Source organism: Tachypleus tridentatus, chromosome 4 (genome assembly GCF_004210375.1).
Source record: "Tachypleus tridentatus isolate NWPU-2018 chromosome 4, ASM421037v1, whole genome shotgun sequence".
Lineage (NCBI taxonomy): Eukaryota > Metazoa > Arthropoda > Merostomata > Xiphosura > Limulidae > Tachypleus > Tachypleus tridentatus.
Genome location: NC_134828.1, coordinates 35,375,810 through 35,390,985, shown reverse-complemented (window position 1 = coordinate 35,390,985; position 15,176 = coordinate 35,375,810). Strand labels below are relative to the sequence as shown.

Below are 15,176 nucleotides of genomic sequence, written 5' to 3'. Positions count from 1 at the left end.
TCCCACATTATTGCTTGTATCCTGGGATTCTTTGAATTAGTGCAGCGTTTTTTTATTTATTTTTGTTTCAACTTGGGTTTGGTTACAACAAACTAATATAATTATTCAGAGGTTTGGATTTTCTGTTTTTAACTTTGTTAACTTTTTAATTTTGTTTACTTAACTCTATTAGTATTAATTTTTCTCTAAATATATATATATATATATATCATACGTATAAATCACACAAGTTAAATCAGGACATTCCTGTTTTTGTCTTTCGCGGCCATTCTGTACGGCGTATTTACAAATCTTATAATACGACTGTTATTATAGTTTGTTCGAGAAGAACGCCGCAAGGAATCGAACCCCAGATGTTAGAATTGGGAGTGCATAAACTAACCGTTTTCCCATCGGAGATTGGTATTACTACCCCTTATCCCAGTGTTCAACCTGCTCACATATATATACAGAATACAGGAGGAAAGTTGTGGTGCGAAGAATATTAACCAATATCACGTAGATTAATCCGAGTCACAGACCTACTAAAAGGCTCACCCTGGATTTCAGCTGGTGCTAACTCACACGTGAAATTCAATTAAATTCGGAATAGAAATCCTATTGGATGTATTATAATTACACGCGAAATGATCGAGCTTTAACAGCAGCCAAAATGAAAGATTTAAACATTGATTCAGTTCAAAATCTGCTCAACATTCTTGTTCATTGTAAAGACATCTCTGTAAAATATATGTCCTGATTTATAATTAATCGTTATTATTTTCCATCTTACTAAAAAAAAAAACAATTTTGCGAAACTGTTTTTCTTTTTTTAATCCTTTGCGACATTGGGCTTCATCTATAAATTAGATTTGTTATGGTTTGGTTAGATATGAATTTCGGGCAAAGCTACACGAGGAGTATCTGCGCTAGCCGTTCCTAATTTAGCAGTGTAAGACTAGAGGGAAGGCAACTAGTTATCACTTACCACCGCTAACTCTTGGACTACTATTTTACCAACGAATAGTGGAATTCATTGTTTCTTTACAACGTTTCCACGGCTGAAAATGCAAGCATGTTTGGTGTGAGTGGGATTGGAACCCTCAATCCTTAGATTCCGAGAAGAGCGACCTAACCAACAGACAATGCCAGGCCGAATATAATAATGAATAACATGGGTGTTTGACGTAAAACCAACTGTTCGCGGTTATTGTCTATATATTGTCGTTATTATTCTTTAACTATTGTCGTTGTTATTGTGTAAATATTGTTCTGTTAACACTGATGAAGAAACTGCTTCTGAAGAAGTTTATAAAAAGATATCGACTGAAATATAAATTATCCATATGACTACATGTACCAAAGTTTAAGATAATGGTGTGAAGCGACATATATATATAAATATATTTAAAAAACATATACATTTTGTTCCCTGAAAGGAAAATATATTAATGAATTGTTAAAAAAAAAAGACTTGCAGAATATTTATGGGTCGGCATGGCCAGGTGGGTTAAGGCGTTCGACTCGTAATCTGAGGGTCGTGGGTTCGAATCCCGGTCGCACCAAACATGCTCGCGTTTTCAGCCTTGGGTGCGTCATAATGTGACGGTCAATCCCACTATTCGTTGGTAAAAAGAGTAGCCATAAAGTTGGCGGTGAGTGGTGATGATTAGCTGCCTTCCCTCTAGTCTTACACTGCTAAATTATGGATGGCTAGCGCAGATAGCCCTCGTGAAGCTTTGTGCGAAATTTTAAAAAAAACAAAAACAAAGCAGAATATTTTCGGTGGGTAAAGGTGACCACAGTATAAAAACGCCATCCAAAGACGCTTCAATGTAAAAAAAAATGCTGCAGTTAACTCAAACACACGAAAATGAATCAATTACTTATATTGCATCGTTTTATTCATGTTGTGTACAACTGAATTAATATTTAGTTTGGCTCTTAAAAAGAGTAGTTTTTTCAGCTCAGAGAGATTTTTTTCGAGCCATATTGGACGTATCTCATGGATTTTTGTACGTTACGTCACCCAAAACACTTAGTCATTATTTTTAAATAGACTCACGCGGGAATGAGATACGCAGATTGTGATAGTGCTAATATTACGTGTGGTCTGGTGTGACCCGATCGTTAGGGCACTGGACTCACAATCTTCAGGATTGTGGGTTTGCATCCCTGTCGCCAAACATGCTTACTCTTTCAGCCATGGAAGCGCTATAATATAATAGTCAAGATTTGACAGTTTCTTGTAACGCATCCATGACTCAAAGTGCGGGATTTATTTATTGCTACTATTATCGTCAGAACCACACTGGACACACTAACTACTGGTCCCCAACTCCGTACAATACGAAAGTGTGGTGTTATTTATAGTCATTTGTTTTTAAGGCTTGTGTATAAGAATTGATAGTTTTTGGATATACAATAAAATTATCATATTGAATAAAGTGTCATAATGTTCACCATTTGATAACTTACAAAGATCACTAACGACTAGTTTGTTTGTTTTTTAACAAAAGCGTTGTAGATTTCTAGGTGTGGATACACACGTTACTAAATAGTGCAGCATGCGAGGGAGAAATAAGTGTCACTGAACTTCTGTGGTTTCCTGATAAAAATCATTCTGTCGAAACTTTGATGGTATTTATGTGTCCTCCAAGCCCTGGCTGATACATGGCTCAGCTAATTATTAGTGCAGATATATTATAAAATGCCCTACAGTAGCTAAGCTGCAAGTCTGAGGGCTTGTAATGCCAAAAAAAAGTTGGGTTTCGATACTCCGATGAGTAACCTATTGTGTAGCTTTGTGTTAAATATTAAACAAAGTTTCTAAAGGATCGATAAATTCTTTAACGTTTCTTAATTACTCATGAAAAATGAACATAAAATATAAGCCGACCATTAAAGAAAAGTGACCTTCATTTCTGGTAATAGAAAGAATTACGAAATGACACAAATGATACGTACAAAAGTCTCAAACAATGAATAATGCAAGTAGATGGTAAATATATTAATGATACCAAACTTTCCATAAAAAGCGCAAAATACAGATGAATAAGTTGAAATGTAATGATATTTTATCTACAAACTCTTTGCTTTCACAAAATATTGCATCCGTTTTTCATGTTGCCATCCAATTAATTAACTTACAGTTGTGGCATACTGCTCTCCACAGTTCGTATCAGGAAGTTGTTTCGGGCAAACATGATTGTAAACATTTCATCATTTTTCTTACCCTTCAAGATGTCGTTTCATCACATTTGCTGTATACTTGAGATTAGAGATTTTGCTCCTTAAGAAATGTCATGATGGATCAGAATTAGCTTGTACCTGTCAGTAGTGAGGGTGCTACCAGTTGTGCTGATCCTCCATCATACCTTAAAATAAATGTTGCACATTGACAATGATACAATCCTTCCCTTCTTTGTCGAACAAATTACTGTTGACTGTTGCAGAATAATTGTAGCATTGATTAATCTGTATAGAGCGTACGTCTTCATTGCTTTTGGAAAGTTTTGATTTTCTTAACAAAACCTCGTTAATAATAACTTGATACTTCCGTAACTACTTCAGAATTTTTGCATACAGCTTCTACTGAGATACGGGTTCTTTCCGCAACTTTTTAAATGGAATATTGTACACATTTAAAGCTTTGTTACTTTCTACACGTTCCTCATGCAGTATATCTGTCCTGGGAGCCATAACTGCACTCTCACTATACAGCAACTGGTGCTACTATTACTAGGCATAGTATCAATAGTTATACATTGCTGATGTTTTACACATTTTTTTAACGAACCGATTTAATTCAGGATATTTTACCAATATTGTTAATATTTCTTTTCCCGCCGATGGTTCAGAGATAGGTATGAGGGCTTATAACACTAAAATTTGGGGTTCGAGCTTTCCGATTATCATAGCGCTGATAGTTCTTTCTTGTAGTTTTCTCTTAAGTAAAAGAACACGAACTATTTTACTATTTTTACGACATATTATATGTTTATATTTGTTGCTATCGGGTAAGCAATTAATATTTTAGTATATTCACACATCTGACATTATAAAATGTTTGTATAACTAATATTAAAAAAATAATACGTTTAATGTATAACATTGTGAAGTCTAACAATGGAGAAGTGGTATCGATTAATACATTGGGCTGAGTGTGATTTATTGGTATGTTTGCCCAAACCGTGAATTCGAAGGCTCGTAATTCGCTTCCCATTGTCACAAAACACGCTCTTAGCCTGCGGACTTACGTTAGAAATCGGGTTTCGATACTTTTAGTGGGCATAGCACAGACGTCCCAGTGCATATTTGTTTTTGCTTACTTACAAACAAACAGACAAAAAGTTTGTTTTGAACTTTGCGCAAAGCTACACGAGGAGCATCTACGTTAGCCGTCCCTAATCTAGCAGTGAAAGACAAGAGGGAAGGCATCCAGTCATCACCACCCACTGCCAACTGTCAGACTACTACTTTTCCAATGAATAGTAGGATTGACCATCACAGTATAACCACCTCTACTGCTGAAAGAGCGAACACGTTTGGTGTGACGTGGATTCAAACTCGCGATTCTCATATTACAAGTCGAGATCCCTAACCATGGCGGGCCTCCCGAACAAAAAGCCACAGAATTTATAATTAAATTTCACTCTTTGATCAGATAGCAGAAGAACAAACGTTGACGGTGGGTGCTTTAGCCTAACAATTCAAAATTAAAGACAGCTATCCAAAGCTATTCCTTAAGTGATATACTAAGTTATCTGTATTCATTACCTCTTAGTTATAATTTATATTCACAGCTTCTTTTGATTAGAAGTTAATGACAGTAATTTTGCGCGAATATTCAAATAAACAAACCATAAATACAATATTTCCCTAGTTTAACGTTTACAGAACTGGATGTGATAATAGTTTTGCTATGAAAAAATACGTTCGAGTTTAAGAAAGTTGTTTTAAACACAAAACCACACAACGAACTATCTATGTTATGACCATCACGGGTATCGAATCTCAATATTTATAAACTCACTCACTTACCGCTGAGCCACTGGAGGGAACGACCATTGTTAATATTAACAAATAATAGTAGTTTACGTTTTGCCCTAAAGGATTTCCATTTTCCTTTTAAAATACCCTAGTGAAGGGTATGTAGCCCTAACGGTTTGTTTATACATTCCCTTACAGCGACCTTACGTGTTTCCTTTATATGCGGAATTTAAACATTACTGTGTGAACTATTACTATATAGACACACGTTTTGTGAACACTTGCCACGTGCAACATGGGACAAGTGTTAATGAATTCTATTCTATTCTATTATTCTATTCTATTCTATTCTATTCTATTATATTATATTATATTATATTATATTATATTATATTATATTATATTATAAGAGCATGTATATGATCTGCTATCTCTTACTTGTTTTGATTTGACTGTAGTTTATGTTAAGCATTCTAATAACTAATTTCAGATCGATGTTCCAAACTTTGTTTATTCGTGATGGACAATTAGATTAAGGTAGATTGGGTATATATAAGACGTTTATTTTATGCTTACTTCATACTGTACGCCTAGCATGGCCAGGTGGTTAAGGCACTCGACTCATCATCTAAGAGTTGCAGGTTCGAGCCTCCCACTAGTACAGCGGTATGTCTCCGGATTTACAACACTAAAATCAGGGGTTCGATTCCCCTCGGTGGGTTGAGGAGATAGCCCTTTGTGGCTTTCCCATACGAAAAAACACACGCAGATTCGAACCCCCGTCACACCAAACATGATCGCCTTTTCAGCAATGTGAGTGCTATAATGTGACGGTCAACGCAACTATTTGTTGGTAAAAGAGTAGCCCAAGAGTTGGCGGTGGGTGGTGATGACTAGCTGCCTTCCTTCTAGTCTTACACTGCTAAATTAGGGACGGCTAGCGCAGATAGCTCTCGTGTAGCTTTGCGCGAAATTCAAAAACAGACTTCCTGTTGTTTTTTTATTTTTGTTAATGGAATAAATAACCTCTGAATAGAATATATATATTTTCAGCCTGAGAAAATTGAAATAATATTATAAATATACATGTCTACATATACAGTTTAATGTAATTTCCCTAGTTTGGTAAGTATATTCTTGGTAATGTTTTATATGTATAACTTTCCCCTCCCTAATATAATAAGTTGGATCTTTTATAAATAAAATACACTGTAAATGCTTTGGGAAATTTTATTTCATCATGTCTGTTAATTCTTTCAGTCTCACGTCAATGTGAACAACTTTGATATTCTTTTCTCATATAAGAACTGTGAGTGCGTTATAAGCGTGACAGTCAACTTCGCTATTGGGTTAATGTGAGTTCCGGGTATTGCTGATTAGGTTGTCTCTCCTCTGGTCAAAAGTTTGAAATTAGGGACGGATGTACCTAAGTGGCTGAAACACTTGATAACACTTGAAAATTTCGGGGTTTTTTTTAGTTGTTTTTTTTTACCTGGAATTTTCATTTCCGCAACATCAAAATTTTAGAATAACTGCATATTAATTAAAATTTAAAAAATAAACTGTGTATTAGGTTTTTATATAAATACGTTACATTACAAAGACAAATATATATTACGGTTTCAGATTCTAAATAAACTTTGATTATGTTCAAAACAAAACTTGTTTAAAAATTGTCAATTTATACGTACAAGAAAAAAGAATCATTGCCAGGTTTAAACCCTTGATTCTTTGTATGATTTGTTTGTGTTGGTTACGTGTTTTTCTTGTAGCAAAGCCACATCGGGCTATTTACTGAGCCCACCGAGGGAAATCGAACCCCTGATTTTGGGGTTGTAAATCCGTAGACTTACGGCTATACTAGCGGGGAGCTGTTTGCATTGTATTAGTTAGACGGGGTATTATTATATTTTATAATAAATCTATCGTACTTTATTTCATCTCCGAAATTTATCGCGACCTATTCCTAGAGAACAAGAGAACTACTTATGACTTTCTTTCTTGTTTTCCGCATTGCAAATACATCCAATAAAGTGAAGGGTAAGCAGTGAGAGAAAGAACTACATCCAGTTCCTGCAAATGAAAACCATAGATTATTAAAAGTAAAACTGAAAATAAATAGGCTAAAATGATTAATAATATCTGGATACGAGGTATGGTTTGTGGTGAAAAAGAAAATGAAAACACACAAGAGAAAAAAAGCAGGCCAAACAAAAAAACAAATTAAATTATTTCTCGCTATTAATGAAATAAATTAAAATTTTATTTAGCTAAAACTTATGTTGTGACATTAGTTACAAAGTTTTACTGTTATCTCCTACCGATTTGAATTTCTGAAATTTTATATTTTAAATATCAAAACTGTACTTCAAAACACATTAAGGACGATTAAAATAATATATGTTTATTTTTTGTGCGGAATATCACCAACACCAAAGTTCTAAAACAATTATCTCCTTGATTAGAATCAAATGTGCAGACTGCACTTCAGTGGAATCGAACTTTGTTAAAGAAATTCCTCTTTTATGATAATGTGCAATGAAAACTATCGTGTATTATTGTATCACGAAAAAATAAAACTGATATTATTTAGATGAATGATTCGTTGTTGGCTATTCATGCAAAACAACTATAATATTCTTTTCTCATACGAGAACTGTGGGCGCGTCGTAAGCGTGACAGTCAGTTCCTTTGTTGTATTAATGTGGGTTGTGGGTGTTGCTGATTAGGTTGTATCTCTTCTAGTCAGCAATTTTATACGTTTTTTGCCCTAATATTCTTACATAGTAAAATTAAAACTGTTATAACTTTGTGACTTGTTTCGTATTATAATTTATCTCGAACGAGTCTCCGATTTCATATGTTAGGTATTACGATTTCAAATAGCCTGAAATTTGAATTTAGAAGCTAATTGAATGTCAATATGTATCAAATTTAAATTATCTTCGAACAGAATTGATACACTCAATTTTCTTTCTTAACACAAATATACATCTATTACAAAAACACTAGTACAATTTACAATAACGGTTATTACAAATAATGATTTATATATAAAAGTTGTATATACTTATGAACAATACTGAGTCTTCCATCTGGTTTAGATCTGAATATTTTATCCACGGCTCACGACGAGCGAATTAATTTCCGTTGATACACGGGTACACTTCTCTTGACGGGGAAGCTAACTAGTCGTATTCCTGAACACCCTGACGCGAGTTTTTCACAGCCGAAGTTATGCAATGTCTTCATAGAAAATACAAACGTCCGAAGATAATTCTCTAAAGTTTATAATGTTCGAAATCTATAAAATTTCTTGGTCAAATATCTGTAGTTTTCCGATTAATAAGCGTTGGTCGCAATTATAGCTTCCAAGGTTTATAGTATACCGACTGTAGCAAACCAAAAATATTAAACTGCCTCCCCACGTGGCGTTGGTTACCTTTCATGAGCTTGAGAGGATGTTTTTTAGAAGTTTCAGCTGAGGCAAAAATACTTATATTTTACATACACACATCCTACATTTTTTTATTCTTATGCTCAAGAATCTTCTGCAAATTTAGAGAACAGGTGGAAGTTTCGCAATACTTATCTAACAATACGGGTTTCATATATTTCTAAATATATATTTAACTAAAACAAACATTGATATTAAAATAAATATACATTAGTAAATCTGTTACAGACTATTGTAATAAGAAACAGATAATATCGTACAAAATAATGCTTTTGTTTGATTTCAAAGAAACTTTCTGTAATAGTAAAGAACTCGAATAATTTACATGCGATATACAGTACTGTACAAAAGTGTGAGGACAAGAGAATTTATTCTCAATATTTCCAGTTTATAGAGCTAATTCTTCCATGCCATTACAGAATGTAACTTTTAACACTATGGCAATGCTTCACTGATCCATGTTGACAAATGAATGAACCAGGGTGAGAATACTTACCATTCTCTAGAATTTCTATATACTTGTAACAAGGAAGTGTCATAATGGTTCTGCTTAAATGAACATACTAATCAAATTTAGTGTCTCAAATAACTTGTAGTCCCAACATATGCATTGGTCTCACGAGTTTATCAATATACTTAAAATACATATATAATACAAGATTTCTTCTTTGGAATCAAAGACCAATTGTACAGTCACACACGTTAGTTAAGGAGCCACTTATTCGTCGAAGGTCGTTTTGGTTATCCCTGTTCCTCGACTTCCTTATCTCCTATAGCCTCTGGTCTTCTTAGTGTTCAGCACGTTCGCGTTATCTTTTCTCCTTCTTTTTCTGTTTCCATTTCAATTTTCTTATCGCTACAGTTTTTTATTTTCTCTTTCCTTGACTCTGTCGGTCTATATGGCAGATTCTCATTTCTCGTTGATACACACTCTTACTTCTGTATTCACCGCTACACACAATAAACGTTATTATCTCTTTTCGTAGCCAGGTGTGTCTCGTGATTTTTTTTAGCACGAGCCACGCGGTCAAAGATTGCGTAATGAGTCTCTCGGCTGAATTTCACTACTTACAAAGTGCGGAACTTGAAGTGCGCTAAAAGTGCACTCATTTCTGTCGTTTAGTACTTTTTACGCGCTTGTAAATTATCAGACTTCTTGAGTAATACACTGATTTAAAAAAAATTAACGTTGAACTTTTACTTGCGAATAACATTTTTTACTCGAGACAAAAATATTGGGAAGACAGCTAGTCAACAGCACCCGTCACCAACTCTCGAGCAACTCTAATAGTAGTATTTAAGTGCCACTCTTACAATTCACCCACGGCCACAAAGTGCGAAACGTGATCTTTATGTAGCCGTGAGATTAGAACTGGGGATTCACGAATCACAGACTGCGAGCTAACCTGTAAACCACACTCAACTCGTCTTAAGATGGTTTCGTCAGCACAATAAGACTAAATTGAATTTATTAAAAATTAAAAAAAAATGTTGTTTTAGCGCAAAGCTGAACAATAGCTTAATATTTAGAATCATAAAAGGTCATTTTTCTATTCACCTGGCATGATCAGATGATTAAAGTGCTCGACTCGTAATCCAAGGGTCGCGGGTTCGAATCCCCGTCACACCAAACATGCTCACCCTTTCAGCCGTGGGAGCATTATAATGTGACGGTCAATTTCACTATTTATTGGTAAAAGAGTAACCCAAGAGTTGACGGTGGGTAGTGATAACTAGCTGCCTTCCCTCTAATCTTACACTGCTAAATTAGGGACGGCTAGAACAGATAGCCTTCGTGTAGCTTTGTGGGAAATTTTGAAAAAAAAAAAACGTTTTTTCTATATAAACACTTGTAGTTGGATTTGTTCATCTCCCAAATGATAAGACAATTATCGGTTTTGTACAATAACACTTGTAGAGAGATGTATTTACATGTAAATTGATAGAAAAAATAAATAACATGAAAATGGAAATATTTTCGACAAATATTATCGACACGAAAAGCAATCACTGAAACCGAATATGTCTGACAATAATTATTCAGGTTTCTTTAGAATTAAACACAGATAACCCACTGTATTTAATTCCAAATATATCTGTTTTTAGCGTTGGAAGTTCGCAGAAATAGCGTTGTGCAACTGGTGGGGGTGGAAGGGGGCAATTATTCATCTATTTATTATGCAAAGATATTTTGAAGAGGCTTAGCTTTGTGAAAAAGACATCCAGTAAATTATTCTTTAATGTACGATGTCAATATACGTTATGTCAGCAAGACAAAAACTGTAGAAATATTGCTAAGTATGTTGTATTATTAATTGAAATACAATATTTACGTATTTAGCCTTGGCCTTGTATTGGATACCTGGGGTCCTTACGACCAGGCATTTCATTCTGTTATGGTCTACAGCGTTGTTCACATCCAAGACTAGCCACGTGAACCCAGTTGGCGTTCCATTTGTTTTCATTTCTCAACTACGACAGATATTTTCCCACCCATGTCACATTCGCACAGCCATTGAAACCGTTTGGAAGCCAGTTCGCACTCTGCTTTGTGGATGAGTTTAAATCCTATGCCGCTTGAGGACGCTCGTATCAGTCGCCTCACACCTGCGTCCAATGAGAAACAGCTTCACGTGAGGAAAACGCAAATACTCTGGATAGTTGTATCGTCTGCTTACGTTGGCCATTCGATTGTGATAGGGAGACGAGTTAGGTTTGTTGAGTGGTAATTCTTGTCGTGGCATTCTCCCTGATGTTGAGCTTTCCTACCCGAGGCCATGTTTTAACCGCCAACTACATCAATTTGTTAGGCTGTTGACAGTTCTTGCTGTTTAAACTTTTTAGGCAGTAAACAAAAAAGTAAACAACTTTTCAATGCTATAGGCTACTACTCCTAGTAGTAATGGGGTAATGTCTTGTGAAGTATTCGAAACCTAGCGGAGAGACAACAGATCTATATCAAGTAGGCTCTTTATGCATGCGTGTAGACTTACTGTTTACAAGAGATCTTCACTATGAAATCTGTGTCTGTACTGTTGAAAATTACCCACCATAGTGTTTTTGTTTGGGACGTTTTAACAGGCCAACTTAACTGGTACTACTAGTTAGTAAACAAGATCTGGTTTTTAGGATCTACATTTATAACAAAAAAACAACCAGAAAATCTGAAGATACAGTGGCAGTGACCGGTAAGTTAGCTTGTTTTCACTGTGTAAATTTATACATTGGAACTAAGAGCTAGTTTATTTGTTTTGTGTCTAAACAATTTAGGCACAACACGCAAACGTAAAAAATAAAAATTTGCACGATTGTTAAACGAACCTTCTCACCTTACTATAACACTATTGGATGCGAAACAATCATGTTCGCGTTAATATTTTATGATTTTATTATATCTGTTAAACGAAAAGGACTGGAAATTTGTATTGTTTTCTTCGAGTCAGTTTTTAAACATGTACCAAAGTTTGGCTTTAACGAAAATATTTGCCACTTTAAAGACAGAATTTTGGCGCTTGAACAAATGTCACTTTCTTTAAATACATACATAAATTAGGTTTTAAAGAAACATTTGCGTAATTTTCTATAAACACATAAAATTGGTTTTAAAGAAAACATTTGTATCATTTTCTTTAAACACGTACAAAATTTTGCCTTTAACAAAAATATTTGTCACTTTAAATACGTACACAGTTTAGTTATTTTGGTTTTGATGGAAATATCCAAATTGGCCCAAATACGTTCGACTAACGTTAAAATTGATGTTTTACGTAACAACTTGTCATTTTATGGTTTTAGGCCTAAGGTGTGAGTGTGAAAGAACATTTTTATTGGTATTCGTTATAATAATTAACTTGTCAAATTATATTGCATTTAACAATAGAACACTTTTATCAATGTTATTTCTGTTAATTAAACCTTGTCAAATTATGACATATAACAACAACAGAACACTTCTATTGGTATTCATTCTGGCTGATAAGATACTCTTGTAAAGTTATGACATTTGACAATACATCCCAATCTTTCCAAAAAGAACATGAAGGAAATTTAACTAAAAGCTGAAGACTTTTTTCTTGTTTTTGCAGGTATAGCGTAAATAACTGTTTTACAAGTGATTGGATAGGCTATCCTTACTGGGTTTCGTGGATTACTGGGTTTTTAATGTCTTTAGGTAGATTTTTCGGAGAGATTTGTACTTTTATTTCTAAATTTGATTTTCAAAATCAGAGAAGATTAAGTCTAAACCACGTCCGTTAGTTTTTTAAGCTTATAATATTTAGTAATTAGTTTGTAATAACGGTGATCAAATGACACTGAAACACATCACTTTAGAATTACTAGTTACATTTGTGACAGTGACACACACTTTATTTTCCACAGTATACTTGTTTATTGTTCAATGTTACTGTATATCCAGAATTAGTGTAATTATGTAATGGAATTATTGGAAATACAGACACCTGACATATTTACTTCTTTGGTATCTTAAGTGGTACCTTCTATAAAATATGGCGGGGAAAAAAAAGAAAGTTGAATCATACGCGTTTTCAACGTAATTGTTTGCTTATAATAGTAATTCTAAAATAACTTTCCGCTAGTTTCGTGGCCAACGTAAGGATTGTTGGTACGTGCTAGATACGGTTAGCGTATTGACAACGTATTCGAAACATACTCCCTTTTTAACAGTAATAACAGTTATTAAACTTTATAAAAAAAAAGACATTATACGGTCTTACAGTCTTTTTTTGTTTTTGTAGGTGACATGTATACAAAACGTGTCGTTAAACACTCCTACTAAACAAAGTGTGCTTTAAATAAATACAGAAAACGTTTTTACATTAAAAAGAAAATACATGTTTTAACTAATGGAATTGAAATAACGCTTACATGGCTAAAATCCTGACACTATCCAAACACCACTTGTTTTAAACCACTACAGAGACCTATTTGAATGGCTTTCGTTTATGTTTTTTTATTTTTCGAAAACAGGCCCACTTCACCCACCTTGAGTACCTCTTTTTTTTTTTTTAGCATCTCATCCCTGGTTTAAAAATTTTGTTTTTGCGATGAGTTAGCTCTGCGTGAGAACAAAGCTTAGGCAGCATCCTATATATGTATTATCATGATTACATTTGGATAACTTATTGTATATCATTTCAGGCGAACAGATGTAAAAAAGTAACTTTTTACAGCATTTGAGCCCATAACGTAAACATTTTAGTAACAACTTCAATCAGTGAGTAAAATTAACTAAATGCAATTATTTCGTCACCCATTTTCGTTACTTGTTTATTAATGTAATAGCATCTTAGTATTTAAGATCCGAGGGAAAGTAGCCAATTTTAGAGAAAATAGAATAAATCTTTGTTCGTAAACGAATACGTAATCGAACTGTGGCTTTTGGGCGTATATAATTTTGTAGGTTTTTTTTAAACGAGAGTTCTAGAGTACGTTTGGTTACTGGTAACTAGACGCCAAGCTTGCGTTTAATTGTGTTGCATTAAGACTAATATTAAGAACTGTTGCTTTCGTTCGTTCGCTTTAAAATACTACCCACACGCGCGCATATATTGGCGGAACTTGCTTATCTCATGTGCCGCCACTGTGTTTATGTTCTTGGACATAGTTACTATGAGTGAGAAGCTAATGACGGTGTTTTCGAAGTTAATTCGGAATCCAGAACTGAATGTAGTTTACGTGAAAGTAAAAGTTGAGTTGTTCATGCGCATATTTAATTATATCATAGGCTCGTTTAAACTAAAACTTCAAGCGGTTTGACAGTACATGATACAAAGATGTTTAGCAATAGTATACATTGGCTTATTTGTTTAAATAGTTCTAATGGTGGTTGATAGGGTAAATTTTTCATTCATTTCTTTTTTGTTGTTGTTTTACTTTTACCTCTGAAACAGAAAATAATTTCATTATGTTACAAAACCAGTCGTTACTGCATTTTAGTTTTACCGAGAAATTGTATGGTGATAATATTCCATAATATTTCAGTGCCTTGTATAATATTATATTGTTGTAACGTTGTTTATTCTTTGAACGAATTGTCTTAAAATAATTTTAATGAAACGAGTACAAATTCCACACCACATAACGATAATAAACTAGTTCATTTTTCTCTTTAGTTTATTTTTAACTTTTGCTAGAAGCTACTAGTTCTATCGCTTGTCAACATTTGTACTTGTAGGCCTAAAGTTTTCAACAATATTTTGACTTTCAACTGAAATTTACTTCCTAACGATAATACAAGTAACCTAAAAATAAACCTACGTGTACGATTTCATGGGTTTGTCAATGAGGTAATTGAATATACGCAATACCTAATACTGGTCTGAATACTTCACAAGTGAGCTATATCTTCATCCTTCTTCTAAATGTTTGTCATTCATAAACATTACACTTATAGGAATTCTAGCACTATTCTAATAAGGGGCTTCCCATTGGTTGGTGACTAGGAGTACTCGGTTCACAATCTAGGGGGTGCGCGTTCGAATCCCCGTTAGGCAGAACATGCTCACATTCTCAGCCGTGCGGGCGTTAATATAATATAATATAACGGCCATTCCCCACCATTCATTGATAAAGAGTAGCCCACCAGTTGGCGGTGCCTTCCTTTTAGTCTATCACTTCCCACCATTCCCACATTATAGCGATAAAAACTAGATACTCACTTTTCGATAAGAAATAGCTTACAGTATCAATACACGACAAACGCTTTCCACAAATGTAGCTTTTTTCT

General features: G+C 34.2%; 1 protein-coding gene across 2 annotated transcripts in view; it reads left to right on the top strand.

Annotated features, from left to right (window-relative positions):
- LOC143248834 (latrophilin Cirl-like) overlaps window positions 1–15,176 on the top strand; it is a 194,611-nt gene that overhangs the window by 99,738 nt on the left and 79,697 nt on the right. Inside the window, exon 1 of one of the 2 annotated variants that reach the window (XM_076497658.1) lies at window positions 11,074–11,616. The exons of the other annotated variant lie outside the window; for it this stretch is intronic. The gene's annotated coding sequence lies outside the window, so the exon portion shown is untranslated. Of the gene's footprint in view, window positions 1–11,073; window positions 11,617–15,176 lie in introns of those variants that run through there. 2 annotated transcript variants of the gene reach the window in all.